At 41.7% G+C, this 13,007-nt stretch overlaps 14 non-coding genes across 14 annotated transcripts; all 14 read left to right on the top strand.

Annotated features, from left to right (window-relative positions):
- The first annotated feature begins 497 nt into the window (after nt 1–497).
- On the top strand, nt 498–570 carry trnam-cau (transfer RNA methionine (anticodon CAU)). Its single transcript has one exon. It is a non-coding gene; the product is annotated as a tRNA-Met (tRNA).
- Nucleotides 571–1,552: 982 nt separating this feature from the next.
- On the top strand, nt 1,553–1,623 carry trnag-gcc (transfer RNA glycine (anticodon GCC)). Its single transcript has one exon. It is a non-coding gene; the product is annotated as a tRNA-Gly (tRNA).
- A 769-nt stretch (nt 1,624–2,392) lies between these two features.
- On the top strand, nt 2,393–2,465 carry trnam-cau (transfer RNA methionine (anticodon CAU)). The gene has a single exon. It is a non-coding gene; the product is annotated as a tRNA-Met (tRNA).
- Nucleotides 2,466–3,454: 989 nt separating this feature from the next.
- On the top strand, nt 3,455–3,525 carry trnag-gcc (transfer RNA glycine (anticodon GCC)). The gene has a single exon. It is a non-coding gene; the product is annotated as a tRNA-Gly (tRNA).
- Nucleotides 3,526–4,294: 769 nt separating this feature from the next.
- trnam-cau (transfer RNA methionine (anticodon CAU)) lies at nt 4,295–4,367 on the top strand. Its single transcript has one exon. It is a non-coding gene; the product is annotated as a tRNA-Met (tRNA).
- Nucleotides 4,368–5,349: 982 nt separating this feature from the next.
- trnag-gcc (transfer RNA glycine (anticodon GCC)) lies at nt 5,350–5,420 on the top strand. The gene has a single exon. It is a non-coding gene; the product is annotated as a tRNA-Gly (tRNA).
- Nucleotides 5,421–6,189: 769 nt separating this feature from the next.
- trnam-cau (transfer RNA methionine (anticodon CAU)) lies at nt 6,190–6,262 on the top strand. The gene has a single exon. It is a non-coding gene; the product is annotated as a tRNA-Met (tRNA).
- A 982-nt stretch (nt 6,263–7,244) lies between these two features.
- On the top strand, nt 7,245–7,315 carry trnag-gcc (transfer RNA glycine (anticodon GCC)). The gene has a single exon. It is a non-coding gene; the product is annotated as a tRNA-Gly (tRNA).
- Nucleotides 7,316–8,084: 769 nt separating this feature from the next.
- On the top strand, nt 8,085–8,157 carry trnam-cau (transfer RNA methionine (anticodon CAU)). Its single transcript has one exon. It is a non-coding gene; the product is annotated as a tRNA-Met (tRNA).
- A 982-nt stretch (nt 8,158–9,139) lies between these two features.
- On the top strand, nt 9,140–9,210 carry trnag-gcc (transfer RNA glycine (anticodon GCC)). Its single transcript has one exon. It is a non-coding gene; the product is annotated as a tRNA-Gly (tRNA).
- A 769-nt stretch (nt 9,211–9,979) lies between these two features.
- Nucleotides 9,980–10,052, top strand: trnam-cau (transfer RNA methionine (anticodon CAU)). The gene has a single exon. It is a non-coding gene; the product is annotated as a tRNA-Met (tRNA).
- Nucleotides 10,053–11,034: 982 nt separating this feature from the next.
- Nucleotides 11,035–11,105, top strand: trnag-gcc (transfer RNA glycine (anticodon GCC)). The gene has a single exon. It is a non-coding gene; the product is annotated as a tRNA-Gly (tRNA).
- A 769-nt stretch (nt 11,106–11,874) lies between these two features.
- Nucleotides 11,875–11,947, top strand: trnam-cau (transfer RNA methionine (anticodon CAU)). Its single transcript has one exon. It is a non-coding gene; the product is annotated as a tRNA-Met (tRNA).
- A 982-nt stretch (nt 11,948–12,929) lies between these two features.
- trnag-gcc (transfer RNA glycine (anticodon GCC)) lies at nt 12,930–13,000 on the top strand. Its single transcript has one exon. It is a non-coding gene; the product is annotated as a tRNA-Gly (tRNA).
- Nucleotides 13,001–13,007: the final 7 nt, after the last annotated feature.

The following is a 13,007-nucleotide window of genomic DNA, read 5'->3' as shown; positions in this document are numbered from 1 at the left end:
ATCTCATAGGATCAAAAGCCTGGGCCCGTCAGGTCTAAATCACTTTCGTATTGGGGATGTTGTTTGTGGCGGCCAGCTAGGCTTTAAGCCCCACCCTGCCCCAGGTGTGAGTTGTTTGTTCCTCAAGAGGACTATCGTTATTGTGGTAAAATACTCAAAGTTAACTAGGAAGGAATTTTGAGTTTTACATAGACTACATACTTCCACTACTAGCTACAATTTTTTAGAAATGACTTTACAAGCGTGGATATGTCATCACCTGGTAACTTTTTTTCCGGACTATTGAAAGGTTTGACAGAAACACTTGTCCTGACCCAATGGATCTGTAAATAACATGTGGACTATTTGGACAAAGTACTGGAGATCAATGTTCTAGACTACAAACATGTCACCAACATTTTCTGACTTTTAGTACGATGGCTATGTGACGGACAAGTAGTCTTTCAAATTTCTATTTGTTTTACCCAAGGTTTTTGTCCATTTTTGTAGAAAAATAGGCCTCGTTGGCGCAGTAGGCACCGCGTCAGTCTCATAATCTGAAGGTCGTGAGTTCGACCCTCACACGGGGCAAGTGTCATATTGTCTTATATAATCTTTTTATTACAGCAAGGTTCCAGCATTATTTAAGCAAGACAAGAGGATCCTCTTTTAACAGAGCAGAAACTGTGCAGACTCTTCAGTGGATTGACTCACGTGCTTTAAGGTGCAATTGTAGCTCCTGCTGAAGGAATCAAAGAGTAGTTGTAAGTTTCAGGTGAAACACAGAGCCAGCTACAAGTTGTGCTAATATCAGACCAGGGAGTGCCTTTTTATTAAGTGCAGAAAATATAGACTGACAGAGAGGTCCATAGCTGCTATAACCCTAACATTTGATACTTTTTCTGAGGAGGTGATATAATATATACATTTATGCCGTAGATGTGCGGGGACCGAGCATTCATAGTTGTGCGTGAGTCGTGCTACAAATACACAGCCGAAACGCTAGTGGCGTTAGAGCTTCTATGCTAGCGTTGAGTGTCTTCCGGTTTCCTGTCAGCTTATTTACAAATTCTCTGGCCTCTGCTTACTTCCTAAACAATGACGAAAGTTAGTCAGCGGATCGTGTTGGAGCTGGAACTGATAGATTCTGAAGAGCAATGACTTGTACATAAAGAACGGCAACGAAGAAAATAAAGATGTCGTCCGTTTTTGTTCCTTCAACTCAATTCAAATCTGGCTGCGAATCTGCCGGATATGCTATGCTATCAAGCGGACCAATCACAGCTCTTACGGTGTTTATAGATAAAGTTGCATGGGTCAGACCTTCTCTTAAGTGTCTTGCAGTTGGTTGTTCACATTAAAAGTAACAGACATAGCTACGTCAGGCTTGAGAGAAAGATACAAACCCTGCTCCTTCATACCATTGAACAATAGGCTGGTCACGCCATGAGGCAGGTGTCAGTACCTCTCTTTCTACCGGCAGTCGAAAAAATAGCAGACAAACTTTCCAGGCACAGTATACTGGCATCTTAAGTGGACCTCGTCGAAGAAGGTGAAATTTGCATAAATATATGCATTGGTGGTTCAGTGGTAGAATTCTCGCCTGCCACGCGGGAGGCCCGGGTTCGATTCCCGGCTAATGCAGTAGAATAACTTTGGCCAAAATACTTGTATCTCCTAGGTTGAGACTCATGGTCGTCATTTCCTTCTGGAATTAGTGTCTTTGTGTACTAGAAAATGAAAAGATAGTAAAGTATTCCATTCTATCCTTTGAAATCTAAATCTTTTATGTGGCAACGAGTTTGACTTGAAATTGAGATCACAAACTGCAAGTAAGAACCGTTCATCAATAAGCAACATAAAGTAACCACACTGCTTTCTGTTTACAGGGTATGGGTATGAAGGTATGTCTAAGAATCTCATAGGATCAAAAGCCTGGGCCCGTCAGGTCTAAATCACTTTCGTATTGGGGATGTTGTTTGTGGCGGCCAGCTAGGCTTTAAGCCCCACCGTTCCCCAGGTGTGAGTTGTTTGTTCATCAAGAGGACTATCGTTATTGTGGTAAAATACTCAAAGTTAACTAGGAAGGAATTTTGAGTTTTACATAGACTACATACTTCCACTACTAGCTACAATTTTTTAGAAATGACTTTACAAGCGTGGATATGTCATCACCTGGTAACTTTTTTTCCGGACTATTGAAAGGTTTGACAGAAACACTTGTCCTGACCCAATGGATCTGTAAATAACATGTGGACTATTTGGACAAAGTACTGGAGATCAATGTTCTAGACTACAAACATGTCACCAACATTTTCTGACTTTTAGTACGATGGCTATGTGACGGACAAGTAGTCTTTCAAATTTCTATTTGTTTTACCCAAGGTTTTTGTCCATTTTTGTAGAAAAATAGGCCTCGTTGGCGCAGTAGGCAGCGCGTCAGTCTCATAATCTGAAGGTCGTGAGTTCGACCCTCACACGGGGCAAGTGTCATATTGTCTTATATAATCTTTTTATTACAGCAAGGTTCCAGCATTATTTAAGCAAGACAAGAGGATCCTCTTTTAACAGAGCAGAAACTGTGCAGACTCTTCAGTGGATTGACTCACGTGCTTTAAGGTGCAATTGTAGCTCCTGCTGAAGGAATCAAAGAGTAGTTGTAAGTTTCAGGTGAAACACAGAGCCAGCTACAAGTTGTGCTAATATCAGACCAGGGAGTGCCTTTTTATTAAGTGCAGAAAATATAGACTGACAGAGAGGTCCATAGCTGCTATAACCCTAACATTTGATACTTTTTCTGAGGAGGTGATATAATATATACATTTATGCCGTAGATGTGCGGGGACCGAGCATTCATAGTTGTGCGTGAGTCGTGCTACAAATACACAGCCGAAACGCTAGTGGCGTTAGAGCTTCTATGCTAGCGTTGAGTGTCTTCCGGTTTCCTGTCAGCTTATTTACAAATTCTCTGGCCTCTGCTTACTTCCTAAACAATGACGAAAGTTAGTCAGCGGATCGTGTTGGAGCTGGAACTGATAGATTCTGAAGAGCAATGACTTGTACATAAAGAACGGCAACGAAGAAAATAAAGATGTCGTCCGTTTTTGTTCCTTCAACTCAATTCAAATCTGGCTGCGAATCTGCCGGATATGCTATGCTATCAAGCGGACCAATCACAGCTCTTACGGTGTTTATAGATAAAGTTGCATGGGTCAGACCTTCTCTTAAGTGTCTTGCAGTTGGTTGTTCACATTAAAAGTAACAGACATAGCTACGTCAGGCTTGAGAGAAAGATACAAACCCTGCTCCTTCATACCATTGAACAATAGGCTGGTCACGCCATGAGGCAGGTGTCAGTACCTCTCTTTCTACCGGCAGTCGAAAAAATAGCAGACAAACTTTCCAGGCACAGTATACTGGCACCTTAAGTGGACCTCGTCGAAGAAGAAGGAAGGTGAAATTTGCATAAATATATGCATTGGTGGTTCAGTGGTAGAATTCTCGCCTGCCACGCGGGAGGCCCGGGTTCGATTCCCGGCTAATGCAGTAGAATAACTTTGGCCAAAATACTTGTATCTCGCAGGTTGAGACTCATGGTCGTCATTTCCTTCTGGAATTAGTGTCTTTGTCTACTAGAAAATGAAAAGATAGTAAAGTATTCCATTCTATCCTTTGAAATCTAAATCTTTTATGTGGCAACGAGTTTGACTTGAAATTGAGATCACAAACTGCAAGTAAGAACCGTTCATCAATAAGCAACATAAAGTAACCACACTGCTTTCTGTTTACAGGGTATGGGTATGAAGGTATGTCTAAGAATCTCATAGGATCAAAAGCCTGGGCCCGTCAGGTCTAAATCACTTTCGTATTGGGGATGTTGTTTGTGGCGGCCAGCTAGGCTTTAAGCCCCACCCTGCCCCAGGTGTGAGTTGTTTGTTCCTCAAGAGGACTATCGTTATTGTGGTAAAATACTCAAAGTTAACTAGGAAGGAATTTTGAGTTTTACATAGACTACATACTTCCACTACTAGCTACAATTTTTTAGAAATGACTTTACAAGCGTGGATATGTCATCACCTGGTAACTTTTTTTCCGGACTATTGAAAGGTTTGACAGAAACACTTGTCCTGACCCAATGGATCTGTAAATAACATGTGGACTATTTGGACAAAGTACTGGAGATCAATGTTCTAGACTACAAACATGTCACCAACATTTTCTGACTTTTAGTACGATGGCTATGTGACGGACAAGTAGTCTTTCAAATTTCTATTTGTTTTACCCAAGGTTTTTGTCCATTTTTGTAGAAAAATAGGCCTCGTTGGCGCAGTAGGCACCGCGTCAGTCTCATAATCTGAAGGTCGTGAGTTCGACCCTCACACGGGGCAAGTGTCATATTGTCTTATATAATCTTTTTATTACAGCAAGGTTCCAGCATTATTTAAGCAAGACAAGAGGATCCTCTTTTAACAGAGCAGAAACTGTGCAGACTCTTCAGTGGATTGACTCACGTGCTTTAAGGTGCAATTGTAGCTCCTGCTGAAGGAATCAAAGAGTAGTTGTAAGTTTCAGGTGAAACACAGAGCCAGCTACAAGTTGTGCTAATATCAGACCAGGGAGTGCCTTTTTATTAAGTGCAGAAAATATAGACTGACAGAGAGGTCCATAGCTGCTATAACCCTAACATTTGATACTTTTTCTGAGGAGGTGATATAATATATACATTTATGCCGTAGATGTGCGGGGACCGAGCATTCATAGTTGTGCGTGAGTCGTGCTACAAATACACAGCCGAAACGCTAGTGGCGTTAGAGCTTCTATGCTAGCGTTGAGTGTCTTCCGGTTTCCTGTCAGCTTATTTACAAATTCTCTGGCCTCTGCTTACTTCCTAAACAATGACGAAAGTTAGTCAGCGGATCGTGTTGGAGCTGGAACTGATAGATTCTGAAGAGCAATGACTTGTACATAAAGAACGGCAACGAAGAAAATAAAGATGTCGTCCGTTTTTGTTCCTTCAACTCAATTCAAATCTGGCTGCGAATCCGCCGGATATGCTATGCTATCAAGCGGACCAATCACAGCTCTTACGGTGTTTATAGATAAAGTTGCATGGGTCAGACCTTCTCTTAAGTGTCTTGAAGTTGGTTGTTCACATTAAAAGTAACAGACATAGCTACGTCAGGCTTGAGAGAAAGATACAAACCCTGCTCCTTCATACCATTGAACAATAGGCTGGTCACGCCATGAGGCAGGTGTCAGTACCTCTCTTTCTACCGGCAGTCGAAAAAATAGCAGACAAACTTTCCAGGCACAGTATACTGGCATCTTAAGTGGACCTCGTCGAAGAAGGTGAAATTTGCATAAATATATGCATTGGTGGTTCAGTGGTAGAATTCTCGCCTGCCACGCGGGAGGCCCGGGTTCGATTCCCGGCTAATGCAGTAGAATAACTTTGGCCAAAATACTTGTATCTCCTAGGTTGAGACTCATGGTCGTCATTTCCTTCTGGAATTAGTGTCTTTGTGTACTAGAAAATGAAAAGATAGTAAAGTATTCCATTCTATCCTTTGAAATCTAAATCTTTTATGTGGCAACGAGTTTGACTTGAAATTGAGATCACAAACTGCAAGTAAGAACCGTTCATCAATAAGCAACATAAAGTAACCACACTGCTTTCTGTTTACAGGGTATGGGTATGAAGGTATGTCTAAGAATCTCATAGGATCAAAAGCCTGGGCCCGTCAGGTCTAAATCACTTTCGTATTGGGGATGTTGTTTGTGGCGGCCAGCTAGGCTTTAAGCCCCACCGTTCCCCAGGTGTGAGTTGTTTGTTCATCAAGAGGACTATCGTTATTGTGGTAAAATACTCAAAGTTAACTAGGAAGGAATTTTGAGTTTTACATAGACTACATACTTCCACTACTAGCTACAATTTTTTAGAAATGACTTTACAAGCGTGGATATGTCATCACCTGGTAACTTTTTTTCCGGACTATTGAAAGGTTTGACAGAAACACTTGTCCTGACCCAATGGATCTGTAAATAACATGTGGACTATTTGGACAAAGTACTGGAGATCAATGTTCTAGACTACAAACATGTCACCAACATTTTCTGACTTTTAGTACGATGGCTATGTGACGGACAAGTAGTCTTTCAAATTTCAATTTGTTTTACCCAAGGTTTTTGTCCATTTTTGTAGAAAAATAGGCCTCGTTGGCGCAGTAGGCAGCGCGTCAGTCTCATAATCTGAAGGTCGTGAGTTCGACCCTCACACGGGGCAAGTGTCATATTGTCTTATATAATCTTTTTATTACAGCAAGGTTCCAGCATTATTTAAGCAAGACAAGAGGATCCTCTTTTAACAGAGCAGAAACTGTGCAGACTCTTCAGTGGATTGACTCACGTGCTTTAAGGTGCAATTGTAGCTCCTGCTGAAGGAATCAAAGAGTAGTTGTAAGTTTCAGGTGAAACACAGAGCCAGCTACAAGTTGTGCTAATATCAGACCAGGGAGTGCCTTTTTATTAAGTGCAGAAAATATAGACTGACAGAGAGGTCCATAGCTGCTATAACCCTAACATTTGATACTTTTTCTGAGGAGGTGATATAATATATACATTTATGCCGTAGATGTGCGGGGACCGAGCATTCATAGTTGTGCGTGAGTCGTGCTACAAATACACAGCCGAAACGCTAGTGGCGTTAGAGCTTCTATGCTAGCGTTGAGTGTCTTCCGGTTTCCTGTCAGCTTATTTACAAATTCTCTGGCCTCTGCTTACTTCCTAAACAATGACGAAAGTTAGTCAGCGGATCGTGTTGGAGCTGGAACTGATAGATTCTGAAGAGCAATGACTTGTACATAAAGAACGGCAACGAAGAAAATAAAGATGTCGTCCGTTTTTGTTCCTTCAACTCAATTCAAATCTGGCTGCGAATCTGCCGGATATGCTATGCTATCAAGCGGACCAATCACAGCTCTTACGGTGTTTATAGATAAAGTTGCATGGGTCAGACCTTCTCTTAAGTGTCTTGCAGTTGGTTGTTCACATTAAAAGTAACAGACATAGCTACGTCAGGCTTGAGAGAAAGATACAAACCCTGCTCCTTCATACCATTGAACAATAGGCTGGTCACGCCATGAGGCAGGTGTCAGTACCTCTCTTTCTACCGGCAGTCGAAAAAATAGCAGACAAACTTTCCAGGCACAGTATACTGGCATCTTAAGTGGACCTCGTCGAAGAAGGTGAAATTTGCATAAATATATGCATTGGTGGTTCAGTGGTAGAATTCTCGCCTGCCACGCGGGAGGCCCGGGTTCGATTCCCGGCTAATGCAGTAGAATAACTTTGGCCAAAATACTTGTATCTCCTAGGTTGAGACTCATGGTCGTCATTTCCTTCTGGAATTAGTGTCTTTGTGTACTAGAAAATGAAAAGATAGTAAAGTATTCCATTCTATCCTTTGAAATCTAAATCTTTTATGTGGCAACGAGTTTGACTTGAAATTGAGATCACAAACTGCAAGTAAGAACCGTTCATCAATAAGCAACATAAAGTAACCACACTGCTTTCTGTTTACAGGGTATGGGTATGAAGGTATGTCTAAGAATCTCATAGGATCAAAAGCCTGGGCCCGTCAGGTCTAAATCACTTTCGTATTGGGGATGTTGTTTGTGGCGGCCAGCTAGGCTTTAAGCCCCACCCTGCCCCAGGTGTGAGTTGTTTGTTCCTCAAGAGGACTATCGTTATTGTGGTAAAATACTCAAAGTTAACTAGGAAGGAATTTTGAGTTTTACATAGACTACATACTTCCACTACTAGCTACAATTTTTTAGAAATGACTTTACAAGCGTGGATATGTCATCACCTGGTAACTTTTTTTCCGGACTATTGAAAGGTTTGACAGAAACACTTGTCCTGACCCAATGGATCTGTAAATAACATGTGGACTATTTGGACAAAGTACTGGAGATCAATGTTCTAGACTACAAACATGTCACCAACATTTTCTGACTTTTAGTACGATGGCTATGTGACGGACAAGTAGTCTTTCAAATTTCTATTTGTTTTACCCAAGGTTTTTGTCCATTTTTGTAGAAAAATAGGCCTCGTTGGCGCAGTAGGCAGCGCGTCAGTCTCATAATCTGAAGGTCGTGAGTTCGACCCTCACACGGGGCAAGTGTCATATTGTCTTATATAATCTTTTTATTACAGCAAGGTTCCAGCATTATTTAAGCAAGACAAGAGGATCCTCTTTTAACAGAGCAGAAACTGTGCAGACTCTTCAGTGGATTGACTCACGTGCTTTAAGGTGCAATTGTAGCTCCTGCTGAAGGAATCAAAGAGTAGTTGTAAGTTTCAGGTGAAACACAGAGCCAGCTACAAGTTGTGCTAATATCAGACCAGGGAGTGCCTTTTTATTAAGTGCAGAAAATATAGACTGACAGAGAGGTCCATAGCTGCTATAACCCTAACATTTGATACTTTTTCTGAGGAGGTGATATAATATATACATTTATGCCGTAGATGTGCGGGGACCGAGCATTCATAGTTGTGCGTGAGTCGTGCTACAAATACACAGCCGAAACGCTAGTGGCGTTAGAGCTTCTATGCTAGCGTTGAGTGTCTTCCGGTTTCCTGTCAGCTTATTTACAAATTCTCTGGCCTCTGCTTACTTCCTAAACAATGACGAAAGTTAGTCAGCGGATCGTGTTGGAGCTGGAACTGATAGATTCTGAAGAGCAATGACTTGTACATAAAGAACGGCAACGAAGAAAATAAAGATGTCGTCCGTTTTTGTTCCTTCAACTCAATTCAAATCTGGCTGCGAATCTGCCGGATATGCTATGCTATCAAGCGGACCAATCACAGCTCTTACGGTGTTTATAGATAAAGTTGCATGGGTCAGACCTTCTCTTAAGTGTCTTGCAGTTGGTTGTTCACATTAAAAGTAACAGACATAGCTACGTCAGGCTTGAGAGAAAGATACAAACCCTGCTCCTTCATACCATTGAACAATAGGCTGGTCACGCCATGAGGCAGGTGTCAGTACCTCTCTTTCTACCGGCAGTCGAAAAAATAGCAGACAAACTTTCCAGGCACAGTATACTGGCATCTTAAGTGGACCTCGTCGAAGAAGGTGAAATTTGCATAAATATATGCATTGGTGGTTCAGTGGTAGAATTCTCGCCTGCCACGCGGGAGGCCCGGGTTCGATTCCCGGCTAATGCAGTAGAATAACTTTGGCCAAAATACTTGTATCTCCTAGGTTGAGACTCATGGTCGTCATTTCCTTCTGGAATTAGTGTCTTTGTGTACTAGAAAATGAAAAGATAGTAAAGTATTCCATTCTATCCTTTGAAATCTAAATCTTTTATGTGGCAACGAGTTTGACTTGAAATTGAGATCACAAACTGCAAGTAAGAACCGTTCATCAATAAGCAACATAAAGTAACCACACTGCTTTCTGTTTACAGGGTATGGGTATGAAGGTATGTCTAAGAATCTCATAGGATCAAAAGCCTGGGCCCGTCAGGTCTAAATCACTTTCGTATTGGGGATGTTGTTTGTGGCGGCCAGCTAGGCTTTAAGCCCCACCGTTCCCCAGGTGTGAGTTGTTTGTTCATCAAGAGGACTATCGTTATTGTGGTAAAATACTCAAAGTTAACTAGGAAGGAATTTTGAGTTTTACATAGACTACATACTTCCACTACTAGCTACAATTTTTTAGAAATGACTTTACAAGCGTGGATATGTCATCACCTGGTAACTTTTTTTCCGGACTATTGAAAGGTTTGACAGAAACACTTGTCCTGACCCAATGGATCTGTAAATAACATGTGGACTATTTGGACAAAGTACTGGAGATCAATGTTCTAGACTACAAACATGTCACCAACATTTTCTGACTTTTAGTACGATGGCTATGTGACGGACAAGTAGTCTTTCAAATTTCAATTTGTTTTACCCAAGGTTTTTGTCCATTTTTGTAGAAAAATAGGCCTCGTTGGCGCAGTAGGCAGCGCGTCAGTCTCATAATCTGAAGGTCGTGAGTTCGACCCTCACACGGGGCAAGTGTCATATTGTCTTATATAATCTTTTTATTACAGCAAGGTTCCAGCATTATTTAAGCAAGACAAGAGGATCCTCTTTTAACAGAGCAGAAACTGTGCAGACTCTTCAGTGGATTGACTCACGTGCTTTAAGGTGCAATTGTAGCTCCTGCTGAAGGAATCAAAGAGTAGTTGTAAGTTTCAGGTGAAACACAGAGCCAGCTACAAGTTGTGCTAATATCAGACCAGGGAGTGCCTTTTTATTAAGTGCAGAAAATATAGACTGACAGAGAGGTCCATAGCTGCTATAACCCTAACATTTGATACTTTTTCTGAGGAGGTGATATAATATATACATTTATGCCGTAGATGTGCGGGGACCGAGCATTCATAGTTGTGCGTGAGTCGTGCTACAAATACACAGCCGAAACGCTAGTGGCGTTAGAGCTTCTATGCTAGCGTTGAGTGTCTTCCGGTTTCCTGTCAGCTTATTTACAAATTCTCTGGCCTCTGCTTACTTCCTAAACAATGACGAAAGTTAGTCAGCGGATCGTGTTGGAGCTGGAACTGATAGATTCTGAAGAGCAATGACTTGTACATAAAGAACGGCAACGAAGAAAATAAAGATGTCGTCCGTTTTTGTTCCTTCAACTCAATTCAAATCTGGCTGCGAATCTGCCGGATATGCTATGCTATCAAGCGGACCAATCACAGCTCTTACGGTGTTTATAGATAAAGTTGCATGGGTCAGACCTTCTCTTAAGTGTCTTGCAGTTGGTTGTTCACATTAAAAGTAACAGACATAGCTACGTCAGGCTTGAGAGAAAGATACAAACCCTGCTCCTTCATACCATTGAACAATAGGCTGGTCACGCCATGAGGCAGGTGTCAGTACCTCTCTTTCTACCGGCAGTCGAAAAAATAGCAGACAAACTTTCCAGGCACAGTATACTGGCATCTTAAGTGGACCTCGTCGAAGAAGGTGAAATTTGCATAAATATATGCATTGGTGGTTCAGTGGTAGAATTCTCGCCTGCCACGCGGGAGGCCCGGGTTCGATTCCCGGCTAATGCAGTAGAATAACTTTGGCCAAAATACTTGTATCTCCTAGGTTGAGACTCATGGTCGTCATTTCCTTCTGGAATTAGTGTCTTTGTGTACTAGAAAATGAAAAGATAGTAAAGTATTCCATTCTATCCTTTGAAATCTAAATCTTTTATGTGGCAACGAGTTTGACTTGAAATTGAGATCACAAACTGCAAGTAAGAACCGTTCATCAATAAGCAACATAAAGTAACCACACTGCTTTCTGTTTACAGGGTATGGGTATGAAGGTATGTCTAAGAATCTCATAGGATCAAAAGCCTGGGCCCGTCAGGTCTAAATCACTTTCGTATTGGGGATGTTGTTTGTGGCGGCCAGCTAGGCTTTAAGCCCCACCCTGCCCCAGGTGTGAGTTGTTTGTTCCTCAAGAGGACTATCGTTATTGTGGTAAAATACTCAAAGTTAACTAGGAAGGAATTTTGAGTTTTACATAGACTACATACTTCCACTACTAGCTACAATTTTTTAGAAATGACTTTACAAGCGTGGATATGTCATCACCTGGTAACTTTTTTTCCGGACTATTGAAAGGTTTGACAGAAACACTTGTCCTGACCCAATGGATCTGTAAATAACATGTGGACTATTTGGACAAAGTACTGGAGATCAATGTTCTAGACTACAAACATGTCACCAACATTTTCTGACTTTTAGTACGATGGCTATGTGACGGACAAGTAGTCTTTCAAATTTCTATTTGTTTTACCCAAGGTTTTTGTCCATTTTTGTAGAAAAATAGGCCTCGTTGGCGCAGTAGGCAGCGCGTCAGTCTCATAATCTGAAGGTCGTGAGTTCGACCCTCACACGGGGCAAGTGTCATATTGTCTTATATAATCTTTTTATTACAGCAAGGTTCCAGCATTATTTAAGCAAGACAAGAGGATCCTCTTTTAACAGAGCAGAAACTGTGCAGACTCTTCAGTGGATTGACTCACGTGCTTTAAGGTGCAATTGTAGCTCCTGCTGAAGGAATCAAAGAGTAGTTGTAAGTTTCAGGTGAAACACAGAGCCAGCTACAAGTTGTGCTAATATCAGACCAGGGAGTGCCTTTTTATTAAGTGCAGAAAATATAGACTGACAGAGAGGTCCATAGCTGCTATAACCCTAACATTTGATACTTTTTCTGAGGAGGTGATATAATATATACATTTATGCCGTAGATGTGCGGGGACCGAGCATTCATAGTTGTGCGTGAGTCGTGCTACAAATACACAGCCGAAACGCTAGTGGCGTTAGAGCTTCTATGCTAGCGTTGAGTGTCTTCCGGTTTCCTGTCAGCTTATTTACAAATTCTCTGGCCTCTGCTTACTTCCTAAACAATGACGAAAGTTAGTCAGCGGATCGTGTTGGAGCTGGAACTGATAGATTCTGAAGAGCAATGACTTGTACATAAAGAACGGCAACGAAGAAAATAAAGATGTCGTCCGTTTTTGTTCCTTCAACTCAATTCAAATCTGGCTGCGAATCTGCCGGATATGCTATGCTATCAAGCGGACCAATCACAGCTCTTACGGTGTTTATAGATAAAGTTGCATGGGTCAGACCTTCTCTTAAGTGTCTTGCAGTTGGTTGTTCACATTAAAAGTAACAGACATAGCTACGTCAGGCTTGAGAGAAAGATACAAACCCTGCTCCTTCATACCATTGAACAATAGGCTGGTCACGCCATGAGGCAGGTGTCAGTACCTCTCTTTCTACCGGCAGTCGAAAAAATAGCAGACAAACTTTCCAGGCACAGTATACTGGCATCTTAAGTGGACCTCGTCGAAGAAGGTGAAATTTGCATAAATATATGCATTGGTGGTTCAGTGGTAGAATTCTCGCCTGCCACGCGGGAGGCCCGGGTTCGATTCCCGGCTAATGCAGTAGAAT

Source organism: Pleuronectes platessa, chromosome 16 (genome assembly GCF_947347685.1).
Source record: "Pleuronectes platessa chromosome 16, fPlePla1.1, whole genome shotgun sequence".
NCBI classification, from domain to species: Eukaryota; Metazoa; Chordata; class Actinopteri; order Pleuronectiformes; family Pleuronectidae; genus Pleuronectes; species Pleuronectes platessa.
Note: the sequence above shows the minus strand (reverse complement) of the source record. Positions and strands in the feature narration are given on the sequence as shown.